The following is a 10,378-nucleotide window of genomic DNA, read 5'->3' on the forward strand; positions in this document are numbered from 1 at the left end:
ACACTACAATAGTTCATATAAACAATCTGCTGTATAGCCATGGGGGCAGCCATTCAAGCTCGAAAAAAGGCATAGCACATAACAGAAAAGCCCTGTCCAACACAACAGTGTTTTAAATAAACTATTGTAGTATGTCTAAAGCAAACACACAATCCTTAGCAGCACAGGGTAACAGTATACTATATATTACTTTAAATTTTTGGTATTACAGTTCCTTTAAGTCACAACGGTGCATAAAATAGGGTTGAAACAGACAAGGAGTGAACAGAGGAAAAAGCCTAAAGACGTAGAGTTCCCCATCACTATAGTCAGAAAAGACAGCAGTGGGACCAGAAAAGCTTATGCCACAAAGGTTAAAGGAACAGTAACCTAAAAAATGTAATTGTTTTAAAGTAATAAAAATATAATGAAGCAAACCGATCAGTTTTAACAGTGCAGGGCAACATTACTTGATATTTCCATTACTTTAAAACACACTTTGGGAGTTAGTGTTCACTTAAGGGAAGCCAGGCAAAGGACAGGAAGTGACATCACTGTGGATCAACCAGGTGAGGGGTGGAAAATGGCTTGATTGGGGAGGGTGGGTTAAGACCTACAGCTGAACCAGATACCCAGACAGGATACACACAGACCATCCCCCTGGTTGCTGAATTCAAACTTCCTACTCAAAACTTGGGTGGGTTTTCCACTGGTACCCGACCCACTGCAGGTCTCTTAACTCGTCCCCTCTCCTTTGCAGTTAGAGTGTATAACTGTTTTGGGAGACTGGATACACTGATCAGAGCTGCTTCTCTCTGCTGATGTAAAAAAAAACGTCCATTCCACTCCTGTGATTATGACTGATACTGCATGAGTTGATCCAAATATGTGGATTGCTGTTGAGATCACTACCAAGTTCAAATGTAAAATTTGACTTTGCTTACGGCACCATAACCACAACCATATATTTAGTGTTGTTCCTGGCACAATTGTTTTAAAAATGGAAATCACTGTTCTCCAGTTCTCTGGTAAAAATTCCATATACATTTGTACATGTCTGCTAGTACAAAAACCATATATACAGTAAACAAACAAATACTTGCTTCAGTATCACTTAAACTATTAGAGGACGAGAAAAGACATGAACAAAAACTATATTTGTTGCTTTATCATGGATATTCAGCTTTTCTGCTGTCCCATGACTTTAGTGCCTAGAAAATGGGCCCGTGTGTGTTAATGGCTCTGTGGAAACTCCATGGCGCTGGGCCCTCGTACATATAAATGTCCCAAAACTGCCAGAAACACTCGGCTCCTTTACAGACATTTTACTGTTTGGGTTTAGTGTCCATTACAACGTTACCATCTTTATCTTTAATTTGAAGTCTTCCTAAGGCGTATTTGGTTTCTGTTTGCCCGTTGCTATACACAGTCTTGACAGTCCCATCAGGATATTCTCTCCTCTTGTACTGGGCTGTATGAACCTCTCGCTGCCCATTGTCAAATTTTATTACTTTACTTCCATCCCTAGAGCAAAAACAAATGTAAATCTTGACACAAGTTGAAGCAAGAGCCTGACACATACAGCAAAGTGCTGAGCACGTGCCCTTTTGTCTGAAACGTATTCACAATGTGATGTAAGGTCCTGATCAGAAGTCGCTATTAAAGGGGAAGTAAAGTCTAAAATAAAAAAAGGCTAGAAATGCTGTATTTTGTATACTAATCATAAACATGAACTTACTGCACCACAAGCCTAATCAAACAAATGATTTATGCTTTCACAGGGGGTCACCATCTTGTAACTTTGTTAAACAAAGACCAAGACTGTGCACATGCTCAGTGTGGTCTGGGCTGCTTAGGGATCATCATAAAATTATCAAAACAGCACAAGTCAAAAAATATCTGCCAGAAGCCGAAACAGCAAGACTGATTAATAATCAGAATATACAGACTGTACTGGGTCCTGTGTTGTCATGTAATCTAATGTGGATTTTATAGTTTTTGTATTGTTTAATACAAACTTTCACCAGCTTTGCAGAACCAGTGGCTGCTGCAAAATAATCCTCCAAATAGAATCCCAGTTTATCTGTTTAAATCTGGCTCCATGATCTTTGTCCCTGTAGCGGAAGTTGGAAACGGTAAAGGGGATGTAAAGGCAAAAGTAAAATCCGATATAAATCTTTACACAGTTGCCAACTGCTCTACAGGGAAACAAACAAAGCTGCTTGAGTTCTGCATGACTGGGAAGTAAGGCGGGGGCTCCCCCTGCTGTTCTTAAGTATGATTGTTTCCCTTTAGTATCTGACAATTCCTATCCACAGCAGTAAATGGAGAATTTCATTGTATATGGTCAGGTTTCTTAAAAAAACGGTAGACATATTTTTACTACAGTATATTGGAGATAGGTTTCTTTTTCATTTACGAAAGTAAAAATGGGATTTTATTTTTTGTCTTTACATGCCCTTTAAGCAAAAGTACTTATGGCTGTATGGTGATTATTGTGCCATTGGGAAGGATGCTCTCTTCTCTACCATCTCTATACAGGTTTTTGATTGTCTGGTTTTGGGGTGTTATCTCTTTCCTTCCATCTGGAAAATGTTTTTATACAATAAACAGGAAAACACTGATGTCTGTACAATAATCCCAAAATGATGATCCGTCACAAGAAGCATTCTAGAAGTTGGATGAGGCTACACATTTGTTATTATAAAGATGAAGGTATTTGCCAATAAGGAAAGGGACTGCAAACCCAAACAGACAAACCTACTTCCCAATATTACAATTAGCTCTGTGCAACATTATATGTATTGTCTTACAAAATGTATCCCTTCCATATCACTATGGAACTAAGAGTGAACATAATGTGGTCAACGCCCCAAAAAAAAAACAATTCCTTAAATTATTTTTGCTTTAAAGGGTAACTAAAGTCTAAAATAGAATAATGCTAGAAATGGTGTATTTTGTATACTAAATATAAACATGAACTTACTCCACAAGAAACCTAATTAAACAAATGATTTATGCTTTCAAAGTTTGCCACAAGGGGTCAGCATCTTGTAACTATGTTAAACATAGTTACAAGATGCTCAGTGAGGTCTGGGCTGCTTAGGGATCATCTTAAATTATCAAAACAGCACAAGTCAAATAAAATCTGCCAGAAGCCGATACAGCGAGACTGATTCTAATCTAATGTGGATTTTATAGTTTTTGTATTGTTTAATACAAACTTTCTTCAACTCTGCAGTACCAGTGGCTGCAGAAAAAAGTAAGTTTAAATCCGACTCCATGATCTTTGTCCCTGCAGCTGGAGTTGGAAACATTAAAGAGGATGTGGGTATGAGGATATAAAGGCAAAAAAATAAAATCCCATTTTTACTTTATTAACTAAAAAAAAAAACCTATCCCCAATATACTTCGATTGAAAGATCTGTACAGTTTTTATAAGAAACCTGACTGTATGCAGTGAAATTCCCCCTTCATTTACTTGCTCTGACTGCTGCAGATATCAATCTCTACATGGTCGCTGGCTGTTCTACATGGAAAACAAAGCAGTTCTGGGAAGTCCCTCCCCCCTGCCATTTGAACGTATAATGGTTTCCCTGCAGAGCAGTTAGAGATCTTCTGAAGTTTCCTATCCACAGCAGTCAGAGCAAGTAAAATGAAGGGGGAATTTCACTGTTTACATTTAGTTTCTTATAAAAACGGTAGATATCGTATATATATGGATATATATATATATATATAAATATCAAAACAGGGGGTTGTGGGAGCACTCCAAAGGCTTTAAAGTATATATATAAGAATAATAAATGCTATTGCATATGTACCCAAAACGGGTAATTTTGTTACAAAGTTATGATCATAAAATTGATAAGCCACCATACCATGTCAAGGTAAACCCTGAATGGCGGTTCCTAACTTGTTTTATATTTTATGTGCATTTTAGCATTACCTGTAATCAATGTCCGTTGAACGCTGTTTTTTCACTGAGGGCTAAATCCTCCCCAGCCAGCAATCAGGCTTTTAAAGGAGAGATATTCCCAAAACAAACGCCCAATTTTAAAAGCATAGGAACACCACTAGTTTAAAGGGGGGGTATGGGGTGCTACGACCACTGAAGCTATGCCACAGCTCCTGGCTAAATATACAATATCAAAACAGGGGGGTTGTGGGAGCACTCTAAAGGCTTTAAAGTATATATATATACACAAGTATAGTAAATGCTATTGCATATGTTCCCAGGTAATGCTAAAATGCACATAAAAAATAAAACAAGTTAGCCACCATACCTTGACGTGGTATGGTGGCTTATCAATTTTATGATCATAACTTTGTAACAAAATAACCCCTATTTGGGTACATATGCAATAGCATTTATTATACTTATATATATATATATATATATATATACTTTAAAGCCTTTGGAGTGCTCCCACAACCCCCCTGTTTTGATATTTTATATATATATATGTGTATATATATATATAGTATATTGGGGATAGGTTTGTTTTTCAGTTAAAGTAAAAATGGCATTTAATTTTTTTTTTAATTTTACATCCCCTTTAAGCAAAACTTTTCTAGATACTCACACTGCATTTGCAACTGTTGCTTGAAATGGTAATCCACATTTTAGTGTGACATATGCATGACATAATGGGGCCGATTTACAAAGGGTCGAATATCGAGGGTTAATTAACCCTCGATATTCAACTGGGAATTAAAATCCTTCGACTTCGAATATCGAAGTCGAAGGATTTTAGCGCAAATAGTGCGATCGAAGGATTATTCCTTCGATCGAACGATAAAATCCTTCGAATCAAAGTTTGATTCCAAGGATTTTAATCCAACGAGCGAAGGAATAGCCTTCGATCAAAAAAACTTAGAAAAGCCTATGGGGACCTTCCCCATAGGCTAACATTGAGTTCGGTAGCTTTTAGATGGCGAACTAGGGGGTCAAAGTTTTTTCTTAAAGAGACAGTACTTCGACTATCGAATAGTCGAACGATTTTAAGTTCGAATCCTTCGATTCAAAGTCGTAGTAGCCCATTCTATGGTCGAAGTAGCCCAAAAACACCTTGAAATTCGAATTTTTTTTACTTCGAATCCTTCACTCGAAGTTAGAGAATCGGCCCCAATGTGTAGGTCCACACAAATATGATTGGGAATATATTGGGGGCATTTTGCGAGCAGAGAAAAAAGTGTTTGCCATAGCCCTTAAGTTTACGGGCAGGGGGATAAGCGGTTTCTTCTTTTGTCCAGTTACTTATATTCATCATTAAAAATACAGAGGCTAAATAAAAAGTAGGCAGAAAAACAAACCTATTTGCCCATTGGAAAACTGGAGTATTTCAAGCCCATCTAGAAGTCATATGTGTAGTTTGGTTGCCCGCATAATAGTAAATCTAAACAGAGACAATAAAGCATTAGCACAAACTCACATACAGCATAGAGACCACACACCGTGACATATTATGCTCTGATCTCCCACCACTTGCTTCACCATCTCCATTAAAAAACCTTAGTCATGGACTTGCCTTCGGCGTCCTTGCGTGTCCCATTAGGAAAGATAACGACGTGGCAGCCATTTTGGAGAATTCTCTCAACATTAAGATAATCAGAAATTCACGTAACAATACCAAGCCTCCATACACTGCAAAAGAAACCAATTGCCAAAGACATGCCTGATAGCGATCCGCCCGACTCGGACCTGCGCCTGCCTGTATCTGACTTCCCAGTTCCTTTTATACACCTGCGTCGGCCCGCCAATGACATCACAAAAGGGGAGACGCGAGCAGGTACGTGGTTATGAAGCCGCCATTTGAAGGTGGTGGGCGGGGAGAGCAGGAGAAGAGCCAGCGAAGAAGAGTCGGCCCGAACCCGCCTCGCATCACTAATGCCTGATCCAAGTAACCAGTTATCGCAAAGAATTTGAAACTGTGACTGGATACAAAAAAATTGGGGGCAGGGTGAATTCACCTTAAAAAATTCCTATATCAATAGATATCTGTCCCAAGGCCTTTTTCTTTAGTAAAATAAATTATTTACTGATATTCACATTAAAAATCAGATCCATACTGACCCCACGTGGGCCTTGGGACAGAAATCTTTTGATATAGGAATTTTTTTGCATGTAATTGCCTGTGAACTGGGGCAAGTCCCTTTGGCTTAATTGGGGATTTACAGAATTCAGATGTGGACTCCCGACTGATGAATGAATTCACCTTAACCATGTTTCAATAATCTTAGGTTGTTTTCAGGCAATTCCACACAAGCTCGGTATTTAAATGAGTCTCCTAAATGAGACCGCTCCCCTTTACTACAACCTATAGGAGGACAGTAGTGATGTTTGGGTCAGCTTGATACCCATGGGTAGAGTAGGTTTGGGGTGTCTACCCCCATAGGCAGGTTACGGGCTTTGCCCCCATCTGGCCACTTCCACAACCTCTTTTTGCCATGCCCAGCATCACAACTGTAAGGGCACTCTGATTTATATACTTAAGCACTGATGACTATATAAACTATAGTAGTACTTATTTGTTATCTACTGTGTATCCTGTGCTTGAATGGCTGCCCCCATGGCTACACAGCAGTTGTTTATATAAACTATAGTAGTACTTATCTGTTATCTACTATGTATCCTGTGCTTGAATGGCTGCCCCCATGGCTACACAGCAGCTTGTTTATATAAACTATAGTAGTACTTATCTGTTATCTACTGTGTATCCTGTGCTTGAATGGCTGCCCCCATGGCTACACAGCAGTTGTTTATATAAACTATAGTAGTACTTATCTGTTATCTACTATGTATCCTGTGCTTGAATGGCTGCCCCCATGGCTACACAGCAGCTTGTTTATATAAACTATAGTAGTACTTATCTGTTATCTACTATGTATCCTGTGCTTGAATGGCTGCCCCCATGGCTACACAGCAGCTTGTTTATATAAACTATAGTAGTACTTATCTGTTATCTACTGTGTATCCTGTGCTTGAATGGCTGCCCCCATGGCTACACAGCAGCTTGTTTATATAAACTATAGTAGTACTCTGTTATCTACTGTGTATCCTGTGCTTGAATGGCTGCCCCCATGGCTACACAGCAGCTTGTTTATATAAACTATAGTAGTACTTATCTGTTATCTTCTGTGTATCCTGTGCTTAAATGGCTGCCCCCATGGCTACACAGCAGCTTGTTTATATAAACTATAGTAGTACTTATGTGTTATCTACTGTGTATCCTGTGCTTAAATGGCTGCCCCATGGCTACACAGCAGCTTGTTTATATAAACTATAGTAGTACTTATCTGTTATCTACTGTGTATCCTGTGCTTGAATGGCTGCCCCCATGGCTACACAGCAGCTTGTTTATATAAACTATAGTAGTACTCTGTTATCTACTGTGTATCCTGTGCTTGAATGGCTGCCCCCATGGCTACACAGCAGCTTGTTTATATAAACTATAGTAGTACTTATCTGTTATCTACTGTGTATCCTGTGCTTGAATGGCTGCCCCCATGGCTACACAGCAGCTTTTTTATATAAACTATAGGAATCTTTCTGAATCAAACAAACCAGTTTTACCAACGGCAGAGACAGTTCTCAGTATTGTCCACAGCAGAGTATTTTATGGTTAATCGTAGCCGTGACAAAGCGGTTGACAAGTAGCACCATGTGTCACTGCCCTTACTGATCAAGTAACTGGGAGTTGCATGAAACAGACTAATAAATGCCCTTAAAAGACTGACTGAAGACACATGTAATTAACAAGTTAGGCAGAATCAGCAAGGAGATATAACAGATGCACATCATAATAACTGACTGGCACCTGTAACTACATTCATAGTCTAAGCCACTGGGGCTCCTTTATTCTGGCAGAGGCAGTCTAACATGGAATGTTGCTTATGTTATATCAACCCACAATTGCATGAAGTGAAGTTAGCAGTATTACCAGCAGGGGGCAGAAGGAATGTATTTATTAGTAATAAGGAATAGATTGGAACAAAAACCACTGGGGATTAAAAGACAATGAAAACGAATCATGCCGACTGCATTTTAAAATGCACCAAAAAAACATGAGGAATATAGCCAGAATAACCACAAAATAATTTATTGCTAGTTTATGAAGTGCTGTATATGTCAGGTGCAGAAATGACCAATTATCCTAACGACAGGTTCACTTTTGAACTAAACACTTGTGCCCCCAAATAAATGGCAACATTCATTTTTGCTAGAACCATTCATTGTAATATCACCGATACATACAGGCACGTTATCAAGGGGCAAATTTCGAATTTATGTGAGTTTTCCTTAAATTCGATTGAATTCAAAATTCGACTTGCCGAAATTTATTAATAAAGTCGAATTGTTAAAACTCGGTTGAATTTTACCGATCAGAAAACTCGAATGTCAGGAAGGCTGCAAACATCACCAAATTAATCCCTGGACCTCTCCCATTGACTTATACAGTAATTCGGTAGGTTTTAGGTGGCGAATATTCTAATTCAAATTCTTAAAGGCCAGAGTATGATAAATCTCAAAATTATTTTTTTTTGGATAATGCTTTAGTCAAATTTTATAGTTTTGATGATAAAAAAAGTCAGAAATTTTAATTCAAATTTTAATTTCGACCCTTAGGGTTTTATTTATCAAAGCCCGAATTTATCTCAATATTTTCTGCTACCAACTCCGAAAAAATCCACTCAGGTTTTTTGCACTTATTTATTATTAAATTTGCTTTGCGGGAAAAAAAGCAGATTTTCAAATATTTTTTCATCGGATTTTCAAGATTTTTTCGAATTTTCGAAACTCGGTTGATTTTTGCCCGAAAGCTTTGGGGTATTGCACATCAAAAAATCATTGGGACTTCTCCTATTGACTTATATGCAACCTCGACAGGTCTGAGATGCCAGATTTTCTGATTCTGACTTTTCCATCCTCTGAGTTCCGAAAAATTTGTGATTTTTTTTAAAAGAAATCACAAATTTTTCAGGATTTTTGCATGCGGAGTTAAGTAAATAACTCCCTTAATAAATCTGCCCCATAATGTTCTCATAGTGTGTAAAGACAAATGCAAAGCGAAAGCTGATCCTTTTGGGCCGGTGCAGATGCTCCTGGTTGATGATCACAGAGATGCATGCTGGGAACAGAAGTGACGTGAAAAAGATTTTGGCTGTCATTTTTATAGAATTCACAGATGAGTTGGGACAATTAGCAGTAATGTCATTGGGGAGGCAGGTGGGGGTTCTGTGCATTGGTGCAAAAAGTACAGATTTAAGGCAAGACCCTGTGTATTAATCTTCAGCTGTTGGCAGGGCAATAGAAAACTATGGAGAGAGTGTGAGGTATTTAACAAAAGAAAGATGCTCGACCTGATGCTCAAGGGATCTTTCTGTACCACTAATCAAGTATATTTGGAATTGATCCCTTTCCCTCTCTATGTCAGTATTCTCCATGTCAGTAATGGAATGTAATTAGTGCAAAAATCAGATCTAAGAGACCACAGCGGTATAAAAGTTGCACCACCCGCCATCAAAACATTGTCATCAGACCCCTTCCAATATTAACATAGGCCGAAACACTCTTGTGTCACTAGAGTGTAAATAGCACCTGCACACAGTGAAACTGTACAGACTGGGGCTATAGGTTATTCCTAATTAAAAATCATTGTGGCTAACGCAGTAACCAATCAAAATGTACATATTAGAAGCAGGTAAACCCCACAATACCATATGGTCCCTCTATCAGTGGTTTAAATGAGAACCAAAGCCGAATTAAGAAGTAGCTCAGAACGTTGTACATTATGTTTCGGCTTCTGTACCAGCCCAAGGCAACCAGAGCCCTTTAGCAGTAAAGATCTGTGTCTCCAAAGATGCCCCAGTAGCTCCCCATCTTCTTTTCTGCTGATTCACTGCACATGCTCTGTGCTGCTGTCACTTACTGAGCTTAGGGACCCACTCACAATATACAGTACACATAGAATAGAAATGTCACAATATAAGGCTGATTAGTAATTACTAGTAAACTGGTACTTTCCTTTCTAGTAATTACATTGTAGTCTATTTGCTCTCAAAAAGTATCTAAAATGAACTGCAACATAGTATTCAAAATATCAATAACTTACAAATCGTTACATTTATTCTGCTGACATGTATTTGCACTGGTATTAACTCTTACCACATAACTTTACTCATCTATGCTGATGAAAATTCAGGGCCTGCAAATTCAAAGAAGAAGAAGAAAGAAAGGCATGAAAGGATTATAAAAATGGTTTCAAACTCCAGCTATCATTTAGCCCATTTGGGGTTAATGTATTCAGCCTTCTAATCCACTTCCCTTCTGCTTCTGTGATTACATTCAAAAAACTGTCTAGACACCTGCGTGTCTGATTTGATCCATAGTAAGTTA

General features: G+C 38.4%; 1 pseudogene; it reads right to left on the reverse strand.

Annotated features, from left to right (window-relative positions):
- Window positions 1-1,304: 1,304 nt before the first annotated feature.
- Window positions 1,305-5,864, reverse strand: LOC108709027 (annotated as a pseudogene).
- Window positions 5,865-10,378: the final 4,514 nt, after the last annotated feature.

Source organism: Xenopus laevis, chromosome 2S, assembly GCF_017654675.1.
Source record: "Xenopus laevis strain J_2021 chromosome 2S, Xenopus_laevis_v10.1, whole genome shotgun sequence".
Classification (NCBI taxonomy): Eukaryota; Metazoa; Chordata; class Amphibia; order Anura; family Pipidae; genus Xenopus; species Xenopus laevis.